This window comes from Erythrolamprus reginae, chromosome 1 (genome assembly GCF_031021105.1).
Source record: "Erythrolamprus reginae isolate rEryReg1 chromosome 1, rEryReg1.hap1, whole genome shotgun sequence".
Classification (NCBI taxonomy): domain Eukaryota; kingdom Metazoa; phylum Chordata; class Lepidosauria; order Squamata; family Dipsadidae; genus Erythrolamprus; species Erythrolamprus reginae.
The window spans coordinates 251871047-251898764 of NC_091950.1; the positions used below are offsets into that span (position 1 = coordinate 251871047).

General features: G+C 40.6%; 1 long non-coding RNA gene across 1 annotated transcript in view; it reads left to right on the forward strand.

Moving 5' to 3' along the window:
- The window catches only part of LOC139156782 (uncharacterized), a 29870-nt gene that overhangs the window by 1022 nt on the left and 1130 nt on the right, over positions 1 to 27718 (forward strand). Inside the window, exon 2 of the long non-coding RNA XR_011557376.1 lies at positions 138 to 185. This is a non-coding gene — a long non-coding RNA (uncharacterized lncRNA). The remainder of the gene's footprint in view (positions 1 to 137; positions 186 to 27718) is intronic.

The window sequence follows — 27718 nt, forward strand, 5'->3', positions numbered from 1 at the left end:
TTTGGTTGGCGCACTATCTATCCCATTAGCTGTGTTGGTTCAACATAATAAACTGAGACCAACCAATTGATTTAGCCTTCTATAATGTAAAAATCCACCCAAGTAGCTGATACTGATAATGATGCTTTTTTCTATAGAATTACAGAATATTCTCCCAAAGTGAAGGACAACTATGTATGATACAGGTAGTTGTCAACTTACAAAAGTTCATTTAGTGAGTATTCAAAATTACAACAGCACTAAAAAAATTCAATTCAATTCAATTCAATTCAATTTATTAGATTTGTATGCCGCCCCTCTCCGAAGACTGGGGCAGCTCACAACAACGATAAAAACAATATTACAATGGCACAAATCTAATAGTAAAAATAATTAAAAACCCTATCATAATTAAAACCAAATAGCACATACATACCAAACATAAATAATAATGAGCCTGGGGGAAAATGTCTCAAATCCCCCATGCCTGGCGGTATAGGTGGGTCTTAAGTAGTTTACGAAAGGCAGGGAGGGTGGAGGCAGTTCTAATCTCCCGGGGGGGGTGTGTGTGTGTTAGTTAGCTATGACCATTTTCCACACTTATGTACATTGCAGCATGGCTATAGTCATGCTTGACAAGTGACTCATATTTATGATGGTTGCAATATCCCTGTGTCTTGTGCCCTGGCAAGTAAAGTTTCTAAAATGGGGCAAAATTCACAAAATGACAAATTTCTCACTTAGCAATGTAAATGTTGGGCTCCATTGTATAAGTTCAGATGAAAAACCTTGTTGTCCTGGGTTTTAAAAAGTGGATTCACTCCATTTCCCTCTCCTGGATTGTAACTATTACATCATCTTATAGATTTGCAAGAATGGTCCTAGCCATGGGGCCTAACTTCCTACTAAGAGCAGGAATTTAAAAGCATTTCTAGTAGATGGCTGTTTGCCCCCTATTTCAACACATTCTGTGAATGGGAACCAATTTTTTTAATGGGAACTACTTCTGCCATTAAAATGTTCTTATTGTTAGGAAAAAAAGTTCTAACATTCAAGTGAAATTTCACTTTGTGTATATTAAATTCACAGTCCTGCATTTTGGAACAAGATGGAAGGAGATTTATCTTCAATGTGTCTTTCTTTCAGATATTTAAAGTGACATCATACACTAATACACTAATACAGTACTTTCGAAGGCTAAGCTTATAACTGTTGCAGGTACTCACAGCTGGGCAACTACATTTGGCCCACAGTAAAGAAATGTGTTTTCTGTTACATGAACCCAAAAGCAAGCAATCCAGGGGTCTTCCAAGATGTGCTCAAGTTATTAAAGTCCATGTCCAGTGTAAATAACCGCGTTCAAGTAATTACTACAATCAGTTGCTATTGAATGCCTCAAGTGCTTTCAGCAGAATAACAGGACTCATGCAGTGCATGTTGAGGAGAAATGAGGAGAAAATATTAATCTATCATAAAAGCTGAGATCTATGACAATATGTTTATAAACCAATGTGTTCTTCTTGAAGCTGGGGACTAATGTTTTCGAAAAGAATGGACTGGAGCTTGTGGAGTTGACTGGAGCTTGTGGAATATAGTTGTATGCATGTACTTGTGGAGCTTGGACAGGTAGTTCTTCACATTTCACAAACTTTTGCTTATTTTCCTCTCTAAGCTAGATGTGGGTTCTCATTTGAACTCTTTGGTCTTAGGGCTAGAGGACAAGATGGGATTTCTTGCATTCCATGCAAGCTATAGATGCTTCCCTGCTATGAGGATTTAAGCAAAACCTTTGAAGCATCCAAAGTGTCTATGGTTAAGCAAATCTTGGCTTAGTGGACTATATAAACCAGACCATTCTGTCTAGGACATCTGCTAGGCTGAGACAATTTCAAAGAAAGTCAAAGGCTTTGATTGTATAATTATGATTGTCTTCTTGAATTTTTTGATACCTGCCCTGTAAATGCCCCACATGCTGTCCCAGTCTTCCATGACACTTTAGCTAACCCAGAGTCAATGTTTCTCGGACGCATCTTCCCATCTCTCTGATAGATGACCGTTTTTTGCTTCATAGCAAAAATCCAGGAGGTCATTCGATTGTATCACAATGTAAGTGTCCTGCAACCAGCATTGGAACAGAAATATTTGGGTCTATAGAAGATAGTTAATAGAAGGACTAATCTTGCTCCTGGCAGAGATTATTCAGGTGACTGCTGAGAAAGAGTATCCCAGGCTAGTGGGGAGGTGTTTACTTGTAGTTCTTATCATGAAGAGGAAGAACTAGATGCTATAATTGAGAGAAATGGTTCCTGTGCTAGATCCACAGTTGACCAGTCTCTTCCAGTGGGTCTTCGTGTATCCAGGTCTTCCCTATAATTCTTCTCTACTACTCCAACCTACAATATTATATTTTAACCCTACATCAGGTTTGCATGCCCTCATGTATAGCATCATTTTCCCAGAAAGGTTTGCTCATGTCTCTCCTTGCTCTGACTAAGGGCTGGAGAAGGACTACCAATATTTTGTATGGGTACTACAGGTGAGTAAATCTTGTGAATAAGCTGTCTCCTAAGAAAATCAGAAAACAATATATAAAATAATGAATAAGTGAGTAAAGTTTATTGAAACTAAAAGTATATCCATACAATGTTAATATAAAAGTAGCTCAATCCTTTTAACCCATAACTTTAATCCTATAATCCTTCTGTCATTCCATTTTAGTACAATAACTATGCTATTTCAGTACATTGATATTTAGTTTATGCACTCCACTGGGACACAAAATTAAAAGGACTGAGGCTTCAATCATGTCATAGTGCCATCTTGACCTTTTTCAATTCCCTTATGGATGGGTTCTGTCATTTTTGTTTTTACTACAATATCCTTTTCTCTCTATGCTAATTTAGGCTCCATCTGGAAGAAAATGACTCACTTAGCAACTCAGGAATATGCAAATTCCAATATGCAAAACTCATGAATTAGAACGTGAGTTATACTTGGTTTTGATCTAGCAACCCCAGCTCATAGATAATTGTTAAGAAAAACGCAGGGTCCCATAAGGACAAATCTGGAGGTGAGATTTTAGACTGCAGGTAGGGCAGCTTATTTTTAAAATCAGTAGTAGTAATAGTAGTAGTAGTAGTAATAATAATAATAATAATAATAATAATAATAATAATAACAACAACAACAACAACAACAACAACAACTGACTACAAGCATAGACATGATGCTGTTGCACAGATGATCCACTGGAACTTGTGCTGGAACTACCATTTACCAGTGGCAAAGAACTGGTGGGATCGTAAGCCCAAAAAAGTGGTCGAAAATGAGCAAGCAAAACTACTGTGGGATTTCCGACTTCTGACTGACTGAATTCTGAAGCATAACACACCAGACATTATGATCATGGAGAAAAAGAAAGTATGCATCATCAACATCGCAATCCCAGGAGACAGCAGAATTGAGGAGAAGCAGCTAGAGAAATTAGTGAAATACGAAGATCTAAAAATCGAGCTGCAATGACTCTGGCATAAACCCGTGAAAGTGGTCCCAGTGGTACTTGGCACGCTGGGCGCAGTGCCAAAGGATCTCAGCGGACATTTGAAAACCATTGGAATTGACAAAATCTCCATCTGTCAATTGCAAAAGGCCGCTTTACGGGGATCGGCAAACATAATTCGCCGCTACATCACACAGTCCTAGGTGCTTGGAAAGTGCCCGACAGGTGATGAAATACGAAATCCAGTATAGTGATCTCATTTGCTGTGTTGTACTGACATAATAATAATAGTAGTAGTAGTAGTAGTAATAATAATAATAATAATAATAATAATAATAATAATAATAATAATAAAACGTTTATTTATAATGCCCTTTTAATAAAGGGCATAATAGCATGTTAGCAATATGACTTTTCAACAGAGCCAACATATTGCCCCCACAATCCGGGTCCTCATTTTACCTACCTTGGAAGGATGGAAGGTTGAGTCAACTTTGAGCCAGTGATGAGATTTGAACCGCTGACCTGCAGATCTAGCAGTCAGCTTTAGTAGCCTGCAGTACTACACTCTACCGGCTGCGCCACCTCGGCTCTTCTGCTGAGGAAGTTCTGCCTCTTCTCCAACTGAACCAGAGAACACCTGCATTTATATTTCTCTAGGACTGTAAAATCATCATATGTAAAACCTTGTCTTTAAGATCTTACAGCTCATCACTGCAAAGGTGGTGGATAGGCCACAGGAACCTGTTAACAGAAAAAGAACAGCGCTTGAAGCAAAGTGGCAAATGGCAGTCCTGGGGGACCCTAGGATAGTGATGGTGAACCTATGGTACGGGTGCCACAGGTGGCATGCGGAGCCATGTCTGCTGGCACAAGAGTTGTTGTCCTTGCTCAGCTCCAATGTGCATGTGTGTGCCAGCCAGCAGATTTTTGGCTTGCACAGAGGTTCTGGGAGGGTGTTTCTTTGGCTCCCAGAGAGCCCTCCGGGGGATGGGGGAGGGCGTTTTTATCCTCCCCTGGCTCCAGGGAAGCCTTTGGGCCCACCAGAAGCTGGGAAACAGGCTGTTTCCAGCCTCCAGAAGGCCTTGGGGGAGTGGGGTGCACACTCTTTCGTCATCCAAGGGAAAAAAGGTTCGCTATCACTGCCCTAGGACGTGTGTGTGTGGGGGGCAATTGTGCCTTTCCCTAATGGTGCCAACTTGCCGTTTGCGTGGCAGCAGTAGTGCTGCAGCTGGTCAAAGCCTCTATTTCAGGCCAAGCCTCAGAGCCTAGCCTCAGTTCAGGGTGGCCTACATGGGGAGGGGGAGATGGAGAATTGTTTCTGTTTTATTCGAGAGTGGGGGAATGGGTGATATGCAGGGATGGGCAGCAGGCAGGACGGGGTGGAACACAGTTCCACCAATGGAAATTTATTTATTTATTTGTTTGCTTGTTTGATTGATTGATTTGTTGATTTATTTGATTTATTTGATTTATTTGATTTATTTGATTTATTTGATTTATTTGATTTATTTGATTTATTTGATTTATTTGATTTATTTGATTTATTTGATTTATTTGATTTATTTGATTTATTTGATTTATTTGATTTATTTGATTTATTTGATTTATTTGATTTATTTGATTTATTTGATTTATTTGATTTATTTGATTTATTTGATTTATTGGATTGGGCTGCCTCTTCCTTCCCATGCTGAAAGGCTCTCCTCTCACTCGCTCGCTTTGTAGCTGGCACTTTTCGTTCGCTGTGGTGACTCCTTGACTGTCCAGAGCGAAGGGAGTGTTTCTTTTCTCTGGGCGCTGGCAGATGTTTATTCCCTGTCCAAGCGACCAGAGAAAGGAAAATGCTTCGTTCGTTCTGGACTGCCAAAGCCTCCTTAAGCGCTACCTAAAGGCTCCTCTGGCAGCCCCGAATGGCTGGGATTAAAGGGGGAATGGCAGGAAATTGGCTGTGCCTTCATGCTGCTCTCAAATTTCCTGGGAAATATTTCTGGGCTCAGATTCTTAAGTAGAAAATGTTTCTTAAGTAGAGGCAAAAAAATCTTGAACATCCAGTTCTTATCTAGGAAAGTTCTTAAGTAGAGGCATTCTTAAGGAGAAGTACCACTGTATTAGCAATTTTAAGATGGCCAGTTGGGAAATTTGGGGAGTTCAGGTCTACATGTTGAGGTCTTAATGTTGTTAAGGTTGTAAAACACTGTCTTGGAAAAATGTAATAGTGCCAGAAAGGAAGATGTATCTGCTGTCATTACTATTAAACACATGAGATTTTTTTTGCCCTTTTGATCTTTTGTGTGTTAATGTCATGACATGTATCATTGTGATTCACCGTAGAATTATAGAAAGAGTCAACTGGGGAATTCCGGGAATTGAAATCTCAAAACCAACAAGGTTTAGAAACATTGGCTTAGACAGACACAAGCCAATTATTTAATCATTCCATGAGCTGAATTCTACTTTCCTACAATGCCTCCCATCCCGAGACAGTATTTGCCTCACACTGCTGAGTCATATTTAACTCTGGATCTGATCTCGAAGCATAAAGGGCCAGACCTGGTTCCTGAAGGATGGGTGGAAATCTGGAAGACCACCACAAAATCGCAAAGGTCCATTTTGACTATGTTATCAAGGAAGCTCTGTCTGCCCAGGAAAGTGGCTCAGCTGTGTAAGGATGTTGTTATGAAATATGGGTAGAATGGTAATGTGCATACATTTCTATTGGAAGGGCCTTTTAGTGGATTGCATCATTCTCTGGAGAGCTTTTTGATCTGGAACTGAAGATGGAGGCCTAGGATTAGGATCTTTTAAAGCATTTCCTTAATCAAGCTAGAGTCCTGAGAAGGGATATATTCAAAGGCTGTATTAATTTTTTGCCTCTTTGCCAAGCTGCATTGCAACTGCTGGATGTTTTTACTAACTGCTAAAATCAGCTATCAAAACTCAAAATTTCTTGGCCAATCAAGGTCCTTTTCCTCCCCATAAAAATGCTTAGCCGTAAACTGCATATAATTCATACACTTCACAGATTGAATGGGCTTGTCTCTAAGGTCTAAGCATAATTTATGCCATTTGTAGCACTCTATTGATCCTGATATGTTGCATTGGGCGTTATTTAGCTTCAAAACCTTGGAGAACGTGGACATCCAGCTTCCATCACTTGAGAAACCAAAACATCCTTTCCACATTAATATGCCCTGAAAAGGACATTCAAAATCTCTCATACACAAGCATATTTTGAAATCAGTTAATGCACTCACTTCAGAGATCATCCAAATTTCAGCCCCCAGAATTCTGCAGTTGGCTCTCTCTGCAACTAGCACCCAATCCTAATTTAGATATAGAAAGACATTGAGTTTGGGCAGTTGCTCATTCCACTGCCAAAATTCAAAGGTTGCATTTGCATACTAGGTAGCTCACAGGAAGGCAGGAAGAGAAATGATTTTTTGGCTCCCTCTCCTGGTCAATTACTGCAATACTGACAGCTTCTGTATTTGTTACGGTTCTGTTCCCAAGAAGGCTTTATTAAAAATACTGTATATTCAAGAGACCCAAGGCAGAGGCATGTAGGAGAGATGAGGTTGAAAAATGTCAAATTTGAGAGTGCAATGGCAGAATAGAACACCTAGTATTTTTTTTACATGCAAATTGAGATTTATCTGCAGTTGGGGGACAGTCTGTACATAAAAATATCTAACTTGCAATCTGCACATAAATCTGCAATATGTAACAAAAAGCTATGTCTTCAATCCCACAGCTGCAGATATCATGTTCCCTTTTTCCCAGCCTGCCCCCCCGGCTCCCGCCGTATCTGACTCTCCCAGTCATAACCAAATGTTCAGCTTTCCCATTCCCCAGAGATCCCACCCCCCATAACCCCTATCCCCCTTACCCCAGGGTCTGCCCAGCATTCATATCAGGCAGGAGGCTATGGACAGCCCCCCCGCTGCTTCTGTTTTCACACTGAGCAGGTGAGGCTCCAGCTCTCGCCCCTGGCTTTCCCATACTTCCAACTCACCTTCTCCAACACAACCACTTCCCTTCCACACACACACACTTAAGTATCAATATAACAAAGACCGCAATGAAGTTAATACAAGTCACATAAGAATAAAACAATAACCAATCAACCAGGCCTTGCCAGTTCTCTGCAATGCCAAGGGATTGGCATTGCGGGTGCACTGTTGGTTGGGGCAACAGTGTCTTCCAGCCTTAGTATAAAATTGGAGGATGCCTTTGCTAAAGATAAAGGTCCAGGCAGAATCAATAGAGTCAATAAGGTCAATAGAGTCAACACAGATCCCACAAAGATGGAAATGAAAAGTGTAATAAAAAGGGGTACTGGTATAATAATTTCCAGTTGCAGGCTTGAAATAAAGATAAAAACACAGACAACGGGAGTACCAGTTATTATAGACCACACTCTTAGTCTAAGGCCCTTGGTTAATGTTCTTGGATTTTGCCCCCAAGACTCAGGTTGCCCCAAAAGCGGGGGCTCCTATAGTTGTTTCTTCAATTCCAAGTGGGAAGAAAGACACTGGAAACATGGAGTCTGCTTGGAAAGATAGTTTAAAGTACAGGACCACATGGTTTGAGGTCCAGGGCAAAAAAGAGCACATGGGTGAGAGAGAGAGAGAGATTTATACTTTCTGTTGGGCCCCACCTTGGAGCTTCCTGTTCCTGTGTAAAGAATGTATTCTCATTGATTGTCAGACTCCCATGGGGCAATGCAGGGGTAGGTTTGTAGGTTGGCTTGAGTCCCAAGCTTGGTTGAATCTTTCTCGGTGCTGATGTAATGAAAGAGCTTTGAGCAATTCCTATTATAGCTTAACGGCTTTATTCTAGTTTGGATCTTGAGTGAGGGCTAATCCTATCCTGTCCTGAAGGCAATGTCTTTTTTTTTAAAGGTAAGTTGGTCCAACCTTTTTCTTGTAGAGTGGTTGGCACCAAAATATCCACTGGGTGGGGGCAGGGAGCTGAGGCTCCGAGTTTATGTTTTTCTTTAGAAACATTGTTATGAATCTCCTGATTGGGTAAACCTTTCCCCTTAAGCTATTGGTTGTTGTTAGGAAGCTTTGTTTGGGCGGGATCGTTACTGCTCTGTGGTTGGTTGTTCTGTGAGTTAGTTGGGAGTATAAATAACCTGTCAAAGAGGTTTTTCTCTGTTCTGTTTACTGATCGTTAATAAACCATCGTTACTGCAACCTGGCCTCTTGGGCCTTTCTTCCGACATATCAAACATGTTTCTCCTTTAGGGAAAATATAATATTCTGCTTTTATTTCTTAGAACATTTAATTTTCGTACCGTGTTTTCCCAAAACTGGATGTCCAATCACCGCTGTCTCCCCTCCCTGTTCTTGCCTCCAACCCAGTGGCTGGCCCACCACAACTGCCTTGTGGAGCAGGTTTGTGCAAGGCTTCTTGTGCCATTGCATGAAAGAAGTGCAGGGCTGCCAATGGGACAGCACAGCTGGGGTCCTGCTGCCGTTCATGCATGCAATGGCACAAGCCTTGTGTCAGCACCCCAAATAGCATCTGAGAAATAAATCAAGTTCCAGTCCAATTCCTTCACTCAAGGTTCGATTTATTAATAAAGCCATGTTGGTCACGTCACCTTCATTCCGATACTAACGTTTTCCCAGTTCCCACCCAGGTTAAGGCTCATCTTACATCTCCACACCTACAAGTCCATCACAAGACCCAGTCCGGGGCAGGGATTACACCAATTTCCTCTTTTCTTCAGTTGATGCAGAACAAAAGATGACCTTGGCTCGAAGAAAGGAATTTGTTTTGTCTAGTAACTTTCCCTCTCACACTCTACTCCTCCCGAGGCCCCTAATGCTAAACTACTGTGGCAGGCCAAAGCCTCCGAATCCACACAATGGCTTTGGCCTGCCACCTTGCACAATTTTGTTTCACAAGGCAGCGATGATGGTGTGATGAGTCTCACAGAGACTCATTTCTGGCAGGTGGAACATATTGGGCTGCAAGATGCACAGCCTACCTGACACTTAGAGCTACATCACGTTCCTCGACATTGTGTCGAGAGAAGCCCATTGTATAAAAGAAAACTTCTCATGAGTTCAATCAAACTTCTCAAACTTGCACAAAGTTTAATTAATTCCATCCAGTTAGTTTTCTCATGGCAAAACCTAAACCCAGTTAAATGGCTGACCTTGCATAAAATATCTAACACTCCAAGACAATAAAACTCCCCTGCAGATTAAAAGAGAATTTCTTCATTATAGAACAGTGACGGCACGGGTGCCACAGGTGGCATGCAGAGCCGTATTTGCTGGCACACGAGCCACTGCCCTAGTTCAGCTTCAACATACATGTGTGTGCCGGCCAGCTGATTTTTGGCTCACACAGAGGGTCTGGGAGGGCGTTTGGCTTCCAGAGAGCCTTCGGGGGGATAGGGAAAGGTGTTTTTACCCTCCCCGGCTCCAGGAAAGCCTTTGGAGCCTGGGGAGAGCAAAACACGAGCCTACTGGGCCCACTAGAAGTTGGAAAACAGGCTACTTCTGGCTTCCAGACGGCCTCCAGGGGTCGTGGGAAGCTGTTTTTGCCCTCCCTAGGCATTGAATTATGCACTTTCGGCACCTGAGGAAAAAAAGGTTCACCATCACTGTTATAGAACATTCCACACAGGGATATCAGGCAACACAGAATATTCATCCTAAAAACTGTAATTGGTTGCAGTGCCAAAGCCACACCCACTACTCCCTTGATGGACAAAAGAGATATATACCATGGACATAGAGCCTTTCCACTACTCTTCCTGGATAAGAGTTTATGAGATATGAATGATTTTTGGAGGAAAATGGGTGGAAATTCTTCTTTTCCACAATTGAAGGTTTCATTGTTTTGTTTTTTAATTCATATGTCCTGACCTAAAGGATGTTGGACTTCATTGTGGCTTAGAGTTGTAGGAAGAGGACTATAAAATTGCCCCTCCCCCCAATCCAATGATGTTTGGATATCTCATCTTGGAAGTTACAACCCTGCCATACCGAATCAGTTGGGAAAATTTGTCATAAATAATTTTACTACAGTAAGGTAAAGCTACATTACATTTTATTTCTTAACATCTGGAGAGCCTACTCATATTTTTATAATTAGCATGCACTGTCACGAATCTCCACTAGATGTCACCCTTCTCCACTTTTGAAGGAAACACCCTACTATGGGACACTTACTCTTATGTGAAGAAAATAAGGTAAATTTTAATAAATAGGGAGGTTGAAGACTGAAGTCAAACTTAACTTTCTGAAGAATGTTTCTGAAGCAACATAAATGTGGAACTTTTAAAGGTGAAAGCAGACATTCTGTGCATTTTAAGAGTGATATTTCGAAAGCAAATTTAGGATAGTTTAAATTTTCTTTGATTCCACCCCCCCGCAACTACTAAGAATTCAGCTAAAACCTGAATGTAAAATAAACCAGGTCTTATACTGAAATTTTAGGAAAAAAGTGACAACCTTAGACAATAATTTAATAATGTAAGTATTATGATGTATTAGAATAGGGTGGTCTTCCAGTTACTAAATTGTTCAGCAACTTCAGCCAACACAACTAGCTCATCTTCTTTGTAAACTTGGGAGGGCATCAGTTTCTCATTCCTAGAAGCAAGAAAGCTTGACATCCTGAATTATTGCTTTATTAACACATGGCCCCTAAATAAAGCTCCAAGTGGAATTATATTTAAAAATGCCCTCTGATATTTTCTGGGATTTCTCAGCAAGGCTGCATAAACATTTGATTCTGCACAATAACCTAAGCTGCTTGTCTCTATACTGCTTCCAACTATTTCTTAAGTCAACTTCGGAAATTCTATTTAATAAATTGATAACAGGGCTAGGCAATTCATTCTGGACTATGGTCTCTGCAAAATCTGGTTGGTCATTCTCCTGTCCTTCCCTGTGTAGAGAAGGCAAGACTTGCAGCCTCTCCTCTATGTGGACCTGTCTATCCGTAGCTGTGTTTTCCCTTTAGGAACTACAGTATTCTTTTTTTAAAACTTCAGCCTGTATCTTTCCTTTGCTTTTCTGGATGTTAGCACAAATATTAGCCTTTATCCCTGTTACATCTGGGGGGAGGGAGGGCATACTTCAAATTTACATGCTGGTCACTGATTGGATCTGGCATGATGAGCAGATTTAAATAGCTGTCAAGTCACGCCTCCGGGCAGGGTGCATTATAAGAGCCCCGCCTGGGCGCTTGGTGTAAGTATGTGAACTACGCTACAGCTTGATCTAATAAAATAAAAACAGCAGCTAAAGGGTCCGGCCTCTTCTTGTCTGACCTAACAACACCCTTCCCACATTTCTCTTTTGTCAGCTCCACCACAAAGAGCACACCAATAATCAACTCCATGGCAAGATTATTCATTCATTCCATCCGTCCGTCCGTCCGTCCGTCCATCCATCCATCCATCCATCCATCCATCTATCTTCTGTCTGTCTGTCTGTCTGTCTGTCTGTCTGTCTGTCTGTCTGTCTGTCTGTCTATCTATCTATCTATCTATCTATCTATCTATCTATCTATCTATCTTCTTTCTATCTATCATCTATCTATTTGTCTGTCTGTCTGTCTGTCTGTCTCTCTCTCTCTCTCTATCTATCTGTTAGATTTTTTAGGCCACCCTTCTGGACTCAGGGCGGCTTACAAGGGTAATAAGGCAGGTAAAAATGGAATACAATTGAAACATTAGAAAAAATAGTTAAAGTCCAACATAAAAAACAATCAATCACTCTTCATTCATACTAATGGCCAGAGTGGAACTATCGCTCACAGTCCCCAGGCCTGCCAGCATAAATTTGTTTTTAACGCCTTTCAGAAGGCAAGGAGAGTGGGGGTGGTATGAATCTCCAGGGGGGGGAGTTGGTTCCAGGGGACCGGGGCCACTACAGAGAAGGCTCTCCCCTGCGCACCTGCCAGTCGGCATTGTTTGGCCGAAGGGACCCGGAGGAGGCTGAGTCTCTGCGACCTAACTGGTCGCTAGGACATGTGAGGCAGAAGACAGTCCCATAAATAATCCCGTAAATAAGATTAGAAATGCTTTTATTGAGAGTGGCTATAATACCAGAATCTTGCAAGTCGGGTTGCGCTGTACCTCCTCTTCTTCTTATACCTACTGAATTAGAGAGGCATCTGAAGTACTAAGCACCATTTCTGCCTGCCTTGGACTTAACCTATTTTTCCCTCTTCTGGTTGCTTTGATATCAGATCTGCCCTCTATCAAAGTTATCTTCCTTCCTCTCTGCAATGGAGCCTTTTTTCTCTTCTTTTCTTATGGTACCGTTGTAGCTGTAATGCCACAATAATCCAACTAACATGGAACAGGTTGTTCTTTCAGTTTCTTTATAGGTGAATGGAATGTTTGCAGTTAGGAAAAACGGATAGTCCAGCTTCTTAGAAATAAAGTAGCATCGTTCCTAGATTGCATCTTAAATATGGGAAAAAACAATAAAGGGATGGGGAACTTTGTAGTGCTGGGGAAACGTGGGGTGCATGCCTCATGTAGTCTGGGCAGAAGCAGAAAGAGTGACCATTAGCAGATAATAGAATTGAGTGTAATTCCTTGATTGAATCGGCAGCCTGCTGCTTGCTGGGTTCTGCAATAACGGACCTTACAGAATTAACTAGCTATGCGTAAGTCAATCAAGATATAACTTGTCTTTTTAAATAAGTGCAAGAGGTCTACTTTTCTTTGCGTTTGGCCACCACAGACATGGCAGAGGGCCCATTTCTGATTTCTATTGATCTTAGTGCCTCAGATTTGTGACTTGATGGGAAACAGAACCTTTTTTTTTTTTTTGAGCAATGAATACAAGGTATTTACCCACCCCTCTCTCCTGGGCCGCTGCATAAATCTGTGTCATATCGAAGGAAAGAGTGAGGCAAGGCCTGCTTAAGAAATTATTGTGGGAAGAGATCATTGTATTTTGGTCAATCTGGCTACTGGCATGGGAACTTGAGCTGGCTAAAACAGTCTGTATTGTTTTCCAAGTGTACACCTTTCAGAATCACTACATCCATCACAAAAGGAAAACCTCAGAGAGAGAAAAAAACGAAGTTTAAGTGCAGAGACAAAACCCCCTCTGTTCTCAGAGACAAAACCTTCTCGTAACTGCAAGTCCTTGGCATGAAGCTATACATGAAAGGAAACATAAAGTGCATTAAGCATGATGGCAAATAGTTTGCAGGGCTCTGTTAGGAAACCTGCCTGTCATTTTCTGTTTTGAGTAGAATAATGATCCAAGCTACAGAGAGAGACCGGAAAGAGTTCCAAAAACTTTGAAGCATTTTAAGCTGCTCTCTTTCCATTTCTTGCCATGATTACAGAGAAAATGTAACAGGATCTGGTCCAGCTAACTTAGAAAGAGAAACTGCAAGCCGTCCAAACCAAAAGATAGCGATCTTGAGTCAACTTTGTCTGCCAGATCTTCCCTTTGCCAAGTTTAGTTCTTCACTTCTTCATCCTCTTTCCATTCTTCCCCCATTACTGCGGCGAGATAAGGATCATGCTGGATCACTTTTATCTGTTGATAACAGGTCTCCAATTAGGGGAGTGAGTTTTTAAAATAAAGGTGGAGATTTCATGTTTTGGCTGACATAAGTGGTTTTAAACAGGAATGCAGAGCTGGTGATTTCATACATGTTTTTATCTTTTTCCTCATTTAAAAAAAATTTAAAGACAAGTGCCCTATTAAGTAGAGTTCAACTCCATTTTATAGTACATATAGTTTTCTTGGCAGAGGATGGAAGTGGTTGGACTTTGCTTTCTTCCTACGGGTGGACTCGGCCTTGGATCAGATTTTGTAAGTCTTCTATTAAAATATCGGTCCACGAAAGAAAGTGTCCTCACATACTGCATTACACTATAGCAGTGATGGCGAACCTTTTTTTCCTTAGGCGCCAAAAGAGCGTGTGTGAGCATTATCGTGCATGTGTGAGTGCCCACACCCATAATTCAATGCCTGGGGAGGGCAAAAACAGCTTCCCTCATCCCCTGGAGGGCCCCTGGAGGCCAGAAATGGCCTGTTTTCCAACTTTTGGTGGGGCCAGTAGGCTGATTTTTCACTCTCCCCTGGCTCGAAAGATTTCCCTGGAGCTGGGGGAGGGTAAAAATGCCCTCCCCCGTCAACCCTGAGGCTCTCAGGATGCCAAAAATGCCCTCCTGGAACCTCTTTGTAATCCCAAAATCAGCTGGCCGACATACACATGCATCTGTGAATACAAGAACATACACACGAAAGGGAATACAAGAACAAGGGGACACAATCTGAAGTTAGTTGGGGGAAAGATCAAAAGTAACATGAGAAAATATTATTTTACTGAAAGAGTGGTAGATCCTTGGAACAAACTTCCAGCAGACGTGGTGGGTAAATCCACAGTAACTGAATTTAAACATGCCTGGGATAAACATATATCCATCCTAAGATAAAATACAGGAAATAGTGTAAGGGCAGACTAGATGGATCATGAGGTCTTTTCTGCCGTCAGCCTTCTATGTTTCTATATATGTTTCTATGTTGGAGCTGAGCTAGGGCAACAGCTCGCGTGCCAGCAGATATGGCTCCACATGCCACCTGTGGCACCCATGCCATAGGTTCGCCATCACTGCAATATTATTATTATTATTATTATTATTATTATTATTATTATTATTATTATTATTATTATTATTTTATTAGATTTGTATGCCACCCCTCTCCGAAGACTTGGGGCGGCTCACAACAATAATCAAAAACAATATAACATTGCAATAAATCTAATATTAAAAGAGAACAATATATAAAATCCCGACAATTTAAAACCCATGCAACACATACATACCAAAAACATAAAATATAAAAGCCTAGGGGAGATGTCTCAATTCCCCCATGCCTGGCGATATAGGTGGGTCTTGAGTAATTTGCGAAAGACAAGGAGGGTGGGAGCCGTTCTAATCTCCAGGGGGAGTTGATTCCAGAAGGTCGGGGCCGCCACAGAGAAGGCTCTTCCGCTGGGGCCTGCCAAACCACACTGTTTGGTCAACGGGACCCGGAGAAGGTCAACTCTGTGGGACCTTATCGGCCGCTGGGATTCGTGCGGTAGAAGGCGGTTCTGGAGGTATTCTGGTCCACTGCCATGTAGAGCTTTGAAGGTCATTACCAACACTTTGAATTGTGACTGGAAACTGATCGGCAGCCAGTGCAGGCCACGGAGTGTTGTAGAAACGTGGACGAATCTGGGAAGCCCCAAGATAGCTCTCGCGGCCGCATTCTATAGTATGCTGCTTTAACTGTTGCGGACAGGAAGGCACTACAGAGTGTGATCATTTCGCAAAAGCAACCATTGGTTGCCCTCTAACACCAGATAGACATTGCTGTTTTAGCAGAGTAAGGAAGATACTTAGAGATGATTCACACCAATATTGCGGTCTTACCTAGGCAGGGGGGATGGCATTCCGGTAGCGAAAATAGAGCTGTGCATGCAACTCTGGGTGACTGGTGAGTGTCAGAGTGAGATTTGACTTTTGCACATGCGCATACAGCAAAATCTTGTGAGAGGACATGTGGGCATGTGAGATTTCAGCGATTTTCAGTGGGTTTGGGTTTTTTTGCTTCTGTGCAATCGCCGAAATGTTGCGTGCCTGTGTGTCTTCTCGTGAGATTTGCTTCCTGCACATGTGCACAAGCCAAATCTCGCTCCAATGTGCACCTGCCGGACACGCAGTCACCCGGCAATTGCACCGGTAGCAGACGTAAGCAGGAAACCCCACCTGATTCACACCCTGGTCAGGGTCTCTTTGCACTTTTGGCATCAGGCAGAAGACATCAAAGCATAGCCAGCCAAACAAATAGGTTTAGAAATAGTATCTATCCTTGGGCTTTCAGACTCTTAAACACAACCACAACGCACACATGGAAATATAACTAGTTTTTCTCTGTTTTTCTTTTTTCTTTTCTTTTCCTAGTTACTTGCATAGGAATTATTTATAATATTTATGTTGTTTGTTTGTTTTTGTCATGGATTGCACAAGTAAGGCTAAAACCAATTTTTTTCTATACATAATGTACAATGACAAAAAGGCTATTCTTATTGTTATTGTTAATGTTGTTGTTGTTGTTGTTGTTGTTGTTGTTATTATTATTATTATTATTATTATTATTATTATAGTATAAAGTATTTACTAGAATGCACAAAGAAAAAAGTATAAAGAAAAAAAAAGTACAATTCCTTTAACTAGTCATTTGGATAAAATTTGAAATTAAAATGTCCTTTGTGACCTCATGGATTTTGTGAGATACAAATTCAATTTCCTATCTGTCCCGGCCTTTTTATATAGTAACTGGGAAAGTACCTAATATTAATGGTTTTTGTATCAGAGGCATCAATGTAATTTTCACTTATGGCATCTTCAGTTATATAGCTAATGCATTCATACATAGTTGTGAGACATTATGCCCATGGAAGAGGAGGTGGTATAATGGACTACTGTGAAGCTGCAGTTTTCCAGAAAGGAGGGAACAAATTCCACAATGGGGGGCTAGACAAGAGGCAGCACAGCCTGGAGATGGATAGGAGACAATGGAAGAGAGTAAAGAAAGCCACTCCTTAAAACTCTGAGGGTATATCTCTTACACTGAAAGTAGTATAGAATTAGTCCGCCAAGATTCTGTCTATTGACCATAAGCAAATAAAGAACTGGCTGAATTTTTCTGTAACAATACTTATTTCAATAGCAATAGCACTTAGACTTATATACTGCTTCAGAGTGCTTTACAGCCCTCTCTAAGCGGTTTACAGAGTCAGCACATTTTACCCACCTCGGAAGGATGGAAGGCTGAGTCAACCTTGATCCTGGTGAGATTTGAACTGGTGAACTACAGTCAGCAGTCAGCAGCTTGCAGTACTGCACTCTAACCACTGTGCCACCAAGGCTCAAGATTATTTTAAAGTAAATATTTTGCAGCACAGATGTAGGGTACAGTTTTTTTCTCTCTTTCCTGCTAACCTCTGGATAACCATGGACATTCATCGCAGTTTTGAAGCATTCTGTTTTTAGTCTAGGTTTGTCATTTGGTAGGTTTTAAGAGTCAAAATAGATAGCCTAAATTTTGCAAACTATAACAGGGTTAAGACTTTATTTATTTATTTATTTATTTATTTATTTATTTATTTATTTATTTATTTATTTATTTATTTATTTATTTATTTATTTATTTATTTATTTATTTATTTATTTATTTATTTATTTATTTATTTATTTATTTATTTATTTATTTATTTATTTATTTATTTATTTATTTATTTATTACTTAGATTTGTATGCCGCCCCGAGTCTTCGGAGAGGGGCGGCATACAAATCTAAGTAATAAATAAATAAATAAATAAGTAAGTAAGTAAGTAAGTAAGTAAGTAAGTAAGTAAGTAAGTAAGTAAGTAAGTAAGTAAGTCTTAACCCTCCTTATATACAACTTAAAGAATGAAGACAACCAGTCATGCTTTGGGTAGTTTTATGAAACAAAATGGCTGCCTCAGGCTTTTGTACCTATTTCATTCTTTCAATCTCTGTTAACACTTCCAACATGGGTAGAATTGTAGAAGTGCCATTAGCATCACCTATGTGCTACATGTTTGATGAGGGCAAGAGGCACATCATCTAATTCAGATGTCATTGTGGCTTCTAATGAATAGCAAGGGTTTCAAATTTCTGAAAATATCCACTGTAAGAATAAAATGGTGTTATTGGCTACATTAATCTGTTATAGCCTGTGAAAATTCAAAATCAAACTCTAACTGAATAAAGTTGCCTGGCTCACAAATTTAATTCTTCTAAGGGCAGATGATTGGGAGAAATACTCTCACTCTCTGACCTCATGTGGATATTGCTGCTTGTATTCTTGTGATATCATTAGCCAAAAACACTCGGCACAACAATCATGTCTAGGTCTATCTGTATTCAGCTGTGATATTAAAGCAGTTTAAAATATATATTTATGCCATCCAGATTTGGACAAGGAAATATATTTTTCTTCTTAAGTTAAATCATTCTCTTGGGCAAATGTCTGCATTTCCTTTATTGCCTGTGATTTATTTTAGTTTGCTATTATTATGAGATATTATGACAAACAGCAACTCAGAAAATTAAAATCTGTTTTTTAAAATCTGGAAAAATACTGGAAGGCTTGGATAATACTATCACAATCTAGTGTGATATCAGCTATTCCATAAGTCTTTCATCTATGGCCTGGCTGCCAGAAAGAGATAAGTTTTTATTTTCTGTAATTTTTCCTACATTTCTCTGGTAGTTTGTCTGAATAAACTATTTCACACTGCAATCTCGAATCCTGAATTGTTCAGATCAATCTTTATTTTGTTTATTTCAGAGGAAAGAAATGCCACTTCTCTCAAAATATACTGCAACAAAGATTAGCGAAACACAGATAAAGCAAATCATGTAAAATATACTTTAAGGAATTAATGACATACTTATACTAAATGATATACAGTGGTCCCTCGATCATCGCGAGGGTTCCGTTCCAGGACCCCAAGCGATGATCGATTTTTCACGAAGTAGCGGTGTGGAAGTAAAAACACCATCTGCGCATGCGCAGATGGTGTTTTTACTTCCACCGCTGCCCGCCCTTCGCCCGCCCACCCCGTTGCTCGCGCCTGGGGTTTCCCCAAGCACATGCGCACCGCCCGCCCGCCCACGCTGTTGCTGGGGCCGCTTCCCAGCTGGGAAGCGGAGCTGGAATGTCCCCAAGCACGCACGCGTTGCTGGGGCTGCTTCCCAGCTGGGAAGCGGAGCTGGGATGTCCCCAAGCACGCACGCGTTACTGGGGCCGCTTCCCAGCTGGGAAGTGGAGCTGGGATGTCCCCAAGCGCGCGCGCGCGTTGCTGGGGCTGCTTCCCAGCTGGGAAGCGGAGCTGGGGTTTCCCCAAGCGCGCCCGCACCGCCCGCCCGCCCACGCTGTTGCTGGGGCCGCTTCCCAGCTGGGAAGCGGAGCTGGGATGTCCCCAAGCGCGCGCGCGTTGCTGGGGCCGCTTCCTAGCTGGGAAGCGGAGCTGGGGTTTCCCCAAGCGCGCGCGCACCGCCCGCCCACGCCGTTGCTGGGGCTGCTTCCCAGCTGGGAAGCGGAGCTGGGGTGTCCCCGCGCGTGCCGCCCGCCCGCCCACGCCGTTGCTCGCGCCGCCACTGGGGTCTTACCGGGGCAAGAGGGGGAAGACCCAGGGAAGCCGCCCAGCAGCTTATCTGCCCGGCGGGAAACTCCACCATCTACGCATGCGTGGCCATAGAAAAAAGGCACGCATGCGCAGATGGTGGAGTTTACTTCCGGGTTGAAAACTCGCGATATAGCCCTTTCGCGATGCTCGAGGACGCGAAACTCGAGGGATCACTGTATATTTAACTGAACATATAATTTACACCAAAGGGGAAAAAATAAACCCACCCTCAAAAATAAATCATAAAAATGAAATTACTCCAATGGCCTCAACTATATGTATTGAAATTATACACCAATTCTTAAGTGTCATCAAGCCAGTGTCATTATTAATCAACATAGGGATAGATTCATTCTAGAATTCCCTGTCCTAACTTGGATTTTTAGATTCTTTAATTGTGAATTATTTGCTATCTTTTCCCTCTTTTTTCTTCACCCTTTCCCAATATTATGGACTTCCCAAGAGAACCAGATCTTTACATGATGTATCCACAATGTGACAGTTGGTTTCTAGTCATTGGTGTTTTGATTCAAAATTACGATTTAATTTAATTTACTTTATCTATTCCGATCCATTTGTTTATTTTCCTGCCCATCTATGGCTTCCATGAAAGTCTTTGCATCAGACGAGAAATGAACAGTCAAACACTGAGCTGGATAATAAATGGGTCACTTTATTGAAAATTACAGAAAGAGACCTACAGGGGTCGCTAAATGGGGCGGAATTTCCTGAACACAACATACTTGGGCAGCTAATGGGCGTAACTCCTTGCTTGGTAAGGTGAGGCGTGTCCCTCCTGCACCCAAATGTGTAAGCCACACCCAGCAAGTGGGAGGGCTCACCCCCATGACCTGCAACCAGAAATGATGTGGATGAGCCTCAAGAGCTCCCCCTTCACACCGCTCTGAGTTTTGTAACAGGGGAGCCCATCATCTTTCAAAAGATGCCCAAGGGAGAACACACAGTTGCTACTGATACCCTTTCCGCCCCGTTTCTGCGATATAGTGACCACGTGTAAACATAGAATTGCAAAACCAAAACCTATTTACAAACAGATTCACCACCTAACCACTATACCATCTCACCCATTCAGGATGGAGAAGGTGAAAACACAATCTGGAACAAAATCTCGAGATTGCAAAAAATTCCTACTCGGCACCCTACTAGGCGACCCCTAAAAGACACTCTGGATTGAGTGGAGGGTGGGTGGGCAAAGAGCAGAGAAGCGAAGGGAAGCATGGATAGAGAACAGCCCTTGAAATAGGCTGGTAGCCATGCCCACGCTTCCCAGCAGTCCCTGAGAGCCAACTATTGGGAAGTAGCCCCAGCTGGAAGGAGGTGCTTTCGTTCCTCCTCGCCTTCTGCAAATTTGTATTTGTATTTATTAGATTTGTATGCCGCCCCTCTCCGTGGACTCGGGGCGGCCAGATGTTAGCTTGCCCGGCCTCTAAATTTCCTGCATCAAAGTTCAATTGTGTTGAGATTCTTTCTGTCCTGTTTCTTTCATGTACATTTTTCACATCCATAGATTGTTCCTGGAAAAACCATTCATACTGGATCTTAAGTCCTACAAATAAATCTGCAATTATAGATGTGAAGTTCATAACCAAAGCCTACCTTCAGATAATCCATATCAGTAGCTGAAAATCGAAAGAGCCTGATCTTTTATTGTGAATGCAATAATTCAGGTTCTGCCACAAATGAATTCACATTGCATCTGAACCAGATTTGATAGAGAATGTAGTTTCAGCAGTGAAGTACTAATCTGATTTTTTTCCCTTGATGGATATGTTACCTGGTAATAGATTTGATCATAAATCTTATCCCAAATGAGAGTGTAGGTTTGGTGTAGCTTCCCAGGGCTAAGTAATCTCTTCTTCCCAAAGTATTTCTATTCCTAATGAAGATTAGGCAAGCTTTAAGCTCTTGAGATCTACATTGTTTTCTTATGGAATACCAAGTTCCACTGATTGAAGCAGCGGTTCTTAAATTGAGAATAATTATACCCAAGGGAGTATTCTGGCATAAACTTTGAGTAATGGAGCAATTTTTAGTGTCTTTGTGAGTCAAAGATCCAGTTTGGGACTCTCACTGCTGAGATGCTTCTATAAACCAACAAAGTCTGTTTTTGGGAGGGAGGACAATAATGACAATATTTGAGACCAGGGAAATGGATAATTGGGTCAAACAGTTTTAAGAACCAATGGGTTGGAAGGTTGTGGGTTTTTTTTCACTGATGCAAAAGGCATATATTGGAATTTTGAGCCCCAGCAAACAATTTGGAATGCCAGAAGTTAATGGGTCCCACAGAACTTTCTGCTGCTATTTTATAGCTGAAAATAAAAACATGAAAAATATTCAAGAATGTTTATCTCACATTTACTGAAACAATATGCTACGCTATACATAGCTCAATGGCCTTGAACTTTATCAATGGTATATTTGGGAGAATAAATGGCCAGAAGGTTTCTATCTTAATGCTTCTCTCACCTGGGATGTACTTACATAATGAAATAGAAAAAAATGCTATACTTATATCTTGGATTTGCAGAATATAAATGACAATTAGGAGAAGACCAAATGCCTGTGCACAGGAATATTCTCAACTAAGGTTAGCACCTGCTTCAAGTTACGGTAAATAAAAGCCCATAGAATTCAAGTGTGGGGAGGAGGTTAGATCTAGCTCATTTATGGCAATGTATGGATTCCAGGCTGATCTTTCTTTTAAATCCATCCCAAGGTTCTGCCATTCCTTCCCTTATATATCCCGATCAAGTTTTTTTCAAATACACATTGGATATGCAAGGATTTCTCTTCTTGCTTTACTGTATATACCTAATAGAGGTATATAATTTAATAATAATAATAATAATAATAATAATAATAATAATAATAATAATTTATTAGATTTGTATGCCGCCCCGTTCCGCAGACTCAGGGTGGCTCACAACAACAATAGTAACAATATAACAAATCTAATATTTTAAAAACATATAAAACCCATCATTAAAACCATACAATACAAGCATACCATACATAAACTATATAAGCCTGGGGGGGGTATCTCAATTCCCCCATGCCTGGTGACATAGGTGGGTCTTAAGTAGTGTTAGGCGAGCCGAACCTGCAAAGTTCAGGTTCAAACCCAAATTTTTGCAAAAGTTCGGGTTTGCGTTCGGGTTCGGGTTTGGGAGAGTGCCGGGAAGTGCCCCGGCTGTTCCGGAAGGTGACAGCTGGGCGGCAGCGCTTTTCGGTGCTTTCCTGAGTGCCGAACTCGAAAGTTCAGCAAAAATTCGGGTTCGGGTTCGGGTGGTGGACCCGAACTTTTTTAAAAATTCGGCTGCCGAACCCGAACCCGAACCTCGTTGGTTTCGCCCAACACTAGTCTTAAACAATTTACGATATAGACTATGGTTGGATGTCTTGTGTTATATTCTTCATATCAATATCAGTAGACTCATCCATGTGGCTATTATTACCATCTCCATTAAAATCTATAAAATAAAATAAAAATGTCCCTATACATAATGTAAAGACGCATCACTGATTGAAGTATATCTGTAGATTGAAAGGTGATAAGAATTTCCAATTGCCACTCCATGCACCATTTTAGCACTTTGTTAAGTTTTTTTCTTATACTATATCCCTCCGGGCAGATTACAATACTTCGATAACATTTGTACTAATAACGATAACATCTGTTATTCTGCTGGAGCAGTGGAATTTCTGCCAAATCATATGGCTTCAGTTGGTTAGTCTCAAGTATAGCATTGCATCATTAATTCTACCACTTTTAACTGATGCAAAAACAATATACAAGGAACAAACATTCTGCGGAATTGGGGGGGGGAATCCCATTTGAATGGCATGACTGCAAATGTTCTTTGGATTAAATACAGATGTATAATAAAGATTGAATTTCGGAAAAAACTAAGCATTTGCATCTTTCAATGATTTTAGTTGAAGGGATCTTCCACTGAAACAGTGGGGAAACTATTTCATTTTGTTTAGGATGTATCCTTCCTTAATCTTTTTAAGGCTGCTGAATATATCTCCAGTTTATTGAAAATAAGCAATTAAAAATAATATTGTGATTGTTGTTAGATGTATTAATATATTTAAACAGAATCATCAAATCCTTTCTTAAGGACGTGCATTTATTTACTTAGTTGTGCTCTAAAAGCAGGTCTAAGATCTGGAAATACTTCACAATCTTATGAATGCTCTTTAACAAACCACAGTATCTGTCATTCTTAGCCTCTTACGTTTAAACAGAAATGAAATGGGAATTTAAAAGTAAAATAGAAAGGACAGCGAAACAGAAGCTTATTCAATCTGTTATTCATCTTGTTGATGGAAAAAAATGTGAGATTGGAACACTAATGCCATTGTTGATTTTTAGCTTTTTAGCTGGGGTAATTTTCTATACCTGTTTAACTGAGTCTGTAAATGTAGATTGAAGGAATAATTTATCTAATTATCTTGACAGGCAGAACTATCAAGGCAATTCATTGAAAATGTCCACTAATAAAGGCAGGATTCTGGAAGTAACACGTTTTCATTTCATTCTCTTCAAATAAGTTGCTATCAATGGCTAAGCAAATGAACAACTGGAGCCTATTTTCCCATTTTCTTTCTTTCTTTCTGGAAAATGGATATTTTGATAATGCCATCAATTTTCAAAAGTACATACTTGGAGGACCATGTTATTTCAAATAACTACATGCTGCAAAGTGGTTTTTCTACTAGAATTTTTTTTTAAGCTAAAGATTACAAGGGAATATGGGTGAGTGCACATGAGTGCCTGTTTTCAAAGGATTTGAAAAAAAAGTGTATCACAATGATAAATTGTTAAAACATTGAAAACACTTTTTGAATGATTTTTATTATCCCGATTTAAATGTTCTTCCTGGAATCAAAGGATGATATAGCTGTACCAATGAAGGAATCAAAGATTACTGTCTAGTCCTGTCTGAATTTCAGATAGGGCACCTCTTTATAATTTTTCAAAGTGCATCTCTGAATGTATAGTAGAGTGATTTTTCCTTAGTCATGTTATAGTGAATCTCCAACCCAAAGGTGCTTTTCCAAAAGATAGCTGGACTTTTTTAGTTTCCTCTTTGAAAACATTTACCTTCTCATCCAAGAAGCTTCTTCAGTTCTATCTGACTGGTGGGGAATGGAAGGACTTATATTCTTTATTGCAGTGTTTTTCAACCAGTGTGCCATGGCACACTAGTGTGCCATGAGACATGGTCAGGTATGCCGTGGGGAAATTAAACATGGGTCCCCAAACTGTGGCCCGCGTGTCAGATACGGCCCACGGAGGCCATTTATCCAGCCTGCCACCAGACGCACCATCCGAACATAAACATTCCCCTCACAATCCCTCCATCTATCAGCGACAGGAAGAGGGAACGCTCACAGCGACAGGCACAGGGAACGCTCACTGACCAATCACCTTCTAGGATTCATCCCAACCACTAGCAATGAACCAATAGCAGGCCGCCTCTCATCCACACCCAGGAAGGTCCCCGCTCAGGCTGCCGCACACTTGTCATTGTGTGGCCATGGCAAGTGAGTATAAATACATTTAGAAACTATATTGTTAACTATATATATAATATGTATTGTATTAGAGTGTCATTTTGTGTCATTTTGGTTGGTGGTGTGCTCTAGGATTTTGTAAATGTAAAAAATGTGCCGCTGCTGAAAAAGAGTTGAAAATCACTGCTTTATTGTATCCCTCTGTCCAGAGTGTGAATTTTGCTGTCTTCAGCATTCTGGACAAAGGACCATTTGCAAGATAAGTCAAAGTGGCCATCTATATTAAAACTGAATAGCACTCAATCAACAGAGCAAGAAGGATATATAATGCCACCTATCTCCTGTTTACAAATCAGTCTTTTGAACAGTTCCAAGAAAGTTCCCGCACCCATTTGCTTTCTGATTCAGGTTGTTAGATTTGCATGGGAATGAAGATTCAAGATATAGACAAGTTCAGCACCCTTTACTTGAAATCAACTTGAACTGAAAATGGACTGCCAGCAAGCTGCAGGGAAGCCGCTTTTAAGGGCTTCTCTGAATTTGGCTAGCCAGTGACAGCAGTTTATTTCTGCTGCTGCTAGATCGGCCAATCAGCGGTGGCTATGCAAATATACTCCATATGTCAGTACATAACACAAGTGACTTTGAGAATAGAGATAAACTCCAAAATGGCCTCAACAACTGTCAAAGTGCTAATGACTGACTTTTAGAAGGCTAACAACCAAATGACTGTAAAGAACATAGATCCTTCCAATCCCCACCAGTTAGTCAGAATTAAAGAAGCTTCTTGGATGAGAAGCATGACATTTTCAGAGAAGAAACCAAAAAAGTCCAGTTGCCTTTTGGAAAAGCACCTTTGGGGCAAACGGTGACCTGGATGATTGAGAATTTCCATCGATATTTAGGATCTTCAACAATTATACGGTGCCAATTGCCATGTAAGTCTAATATAGTCTCACATATTTGAATAAAAGTATGGTGATAGTGCTTCTAAAGGGAACACTTTTATTTCTTTTCTTTAGGAAGGTGTAGCAAATACCCCTAAAAGTGTTTGTTTATCACTTTGAAAAAGGTACTTGGTTTTTCCATTCTGTGCTTCAACAAAACTGGAAACTCATTTTTCCGAAAATTCATCCTTTGTTGTAGTGTTTATTTTCTTATTGATGGTTAGAGTGCTTCCCAAACCTTCTCCTTTCCACTGCATGTTTCAGTCAGTCTGTGTCATAAATTCTGAATACAGGTTTGATGACATGTTATTTTCTCTGAGTTGCTTGCATGCAATATTTCCAGGATTAGTTAGGGTAATGCCACTGCAGTTCTCATCTAGTATCATAGATTGCAGAATACCTTCCTTCCTTCCTCCTTCCTTCCTTCCTTCCTCCCTCCCTCCCTCCTTCCCTTCCTTCTTTTTTTCTTTCTTTTCTTCTTTCCTTCCTTCTTTACTTTGTTCCTTCCTTCCTTCTTTCTTTCTTTTCTTCCTTCCTTTCTTTTTCCCCTTTCTTTTCTTCCTTCCTTCTTTCTTTTCTTCCTTCCTTCCTTTGTTCCTTCTTTCTTTCCTTCCTTCCTTCTTTCTTTGACAAATATATATAGAATATGTAGTAGTTTGTATTAACATAAGTAAAAATCTAATGATAAAAGAGGACAATAGGACAGTAGGACAGGGACGGTTGGCTCAATGGTGCTCATATTCATGCTCCTTGCAGACCTCTTAGAAACGGGGAGAGGTCGACTACAGATAGTCTAAGGTTAAAGTTTTTGGGGTTTGGGGACAGTCATTAGTGCATTATAGTCATTGATCACTCTATTGCTGAAGGCGTATTTTCTGCAGTTGAGTTTAGAGTGGTTTACATCTAGATAAAATCTATTACATGCTCATATATTGCTGCAATTGAAGATGAAGTAGTCATTAACAGGAAAGTCATTTTGATATATGATTTTATGAACTACATTTAGATCAGATCAGAGGCGATGTAGTTGTAAATTGTCTAATCCCAGTATTCCAAGTCTGGTGGAATGGTTGTGAGCAGAGGAGTGAAATATTTCTGGATTCTCTCAATTTTATTAATGTTTGGTATGCAGTTAGGGTTCCAAACAGGTGAGCTGTATTCCAGAAATGATCTAACAAATGTTTTGTAAATTCTGGTCAGCAGTGTAATATTGCCAGAGAAGAAGCTATGTGAGATTAAATTAACAACTCTTAGTATCTTTTTGGCAATGTTATAACAATGGGTTCTAGCACTTAGGTCATTGGATATGAGCACTCCAAGGTCTTTGACCGAGTGAGAGGCATCTACAAGTTCGTTTCCTCCAAGTTTGTATTTTGTATTCTGATTCTTTTTACCAATGTGTAAGACAAAGCATTTGTTGGTTGAGGTTTGAAGTTTTCGGTTGTTTGACCATTCTGATACATGATCAAAGTCTTTTTGAAGACTAGCAACATCGTTGGTGGTGTTAATTTAACATCATCAGCAAAGA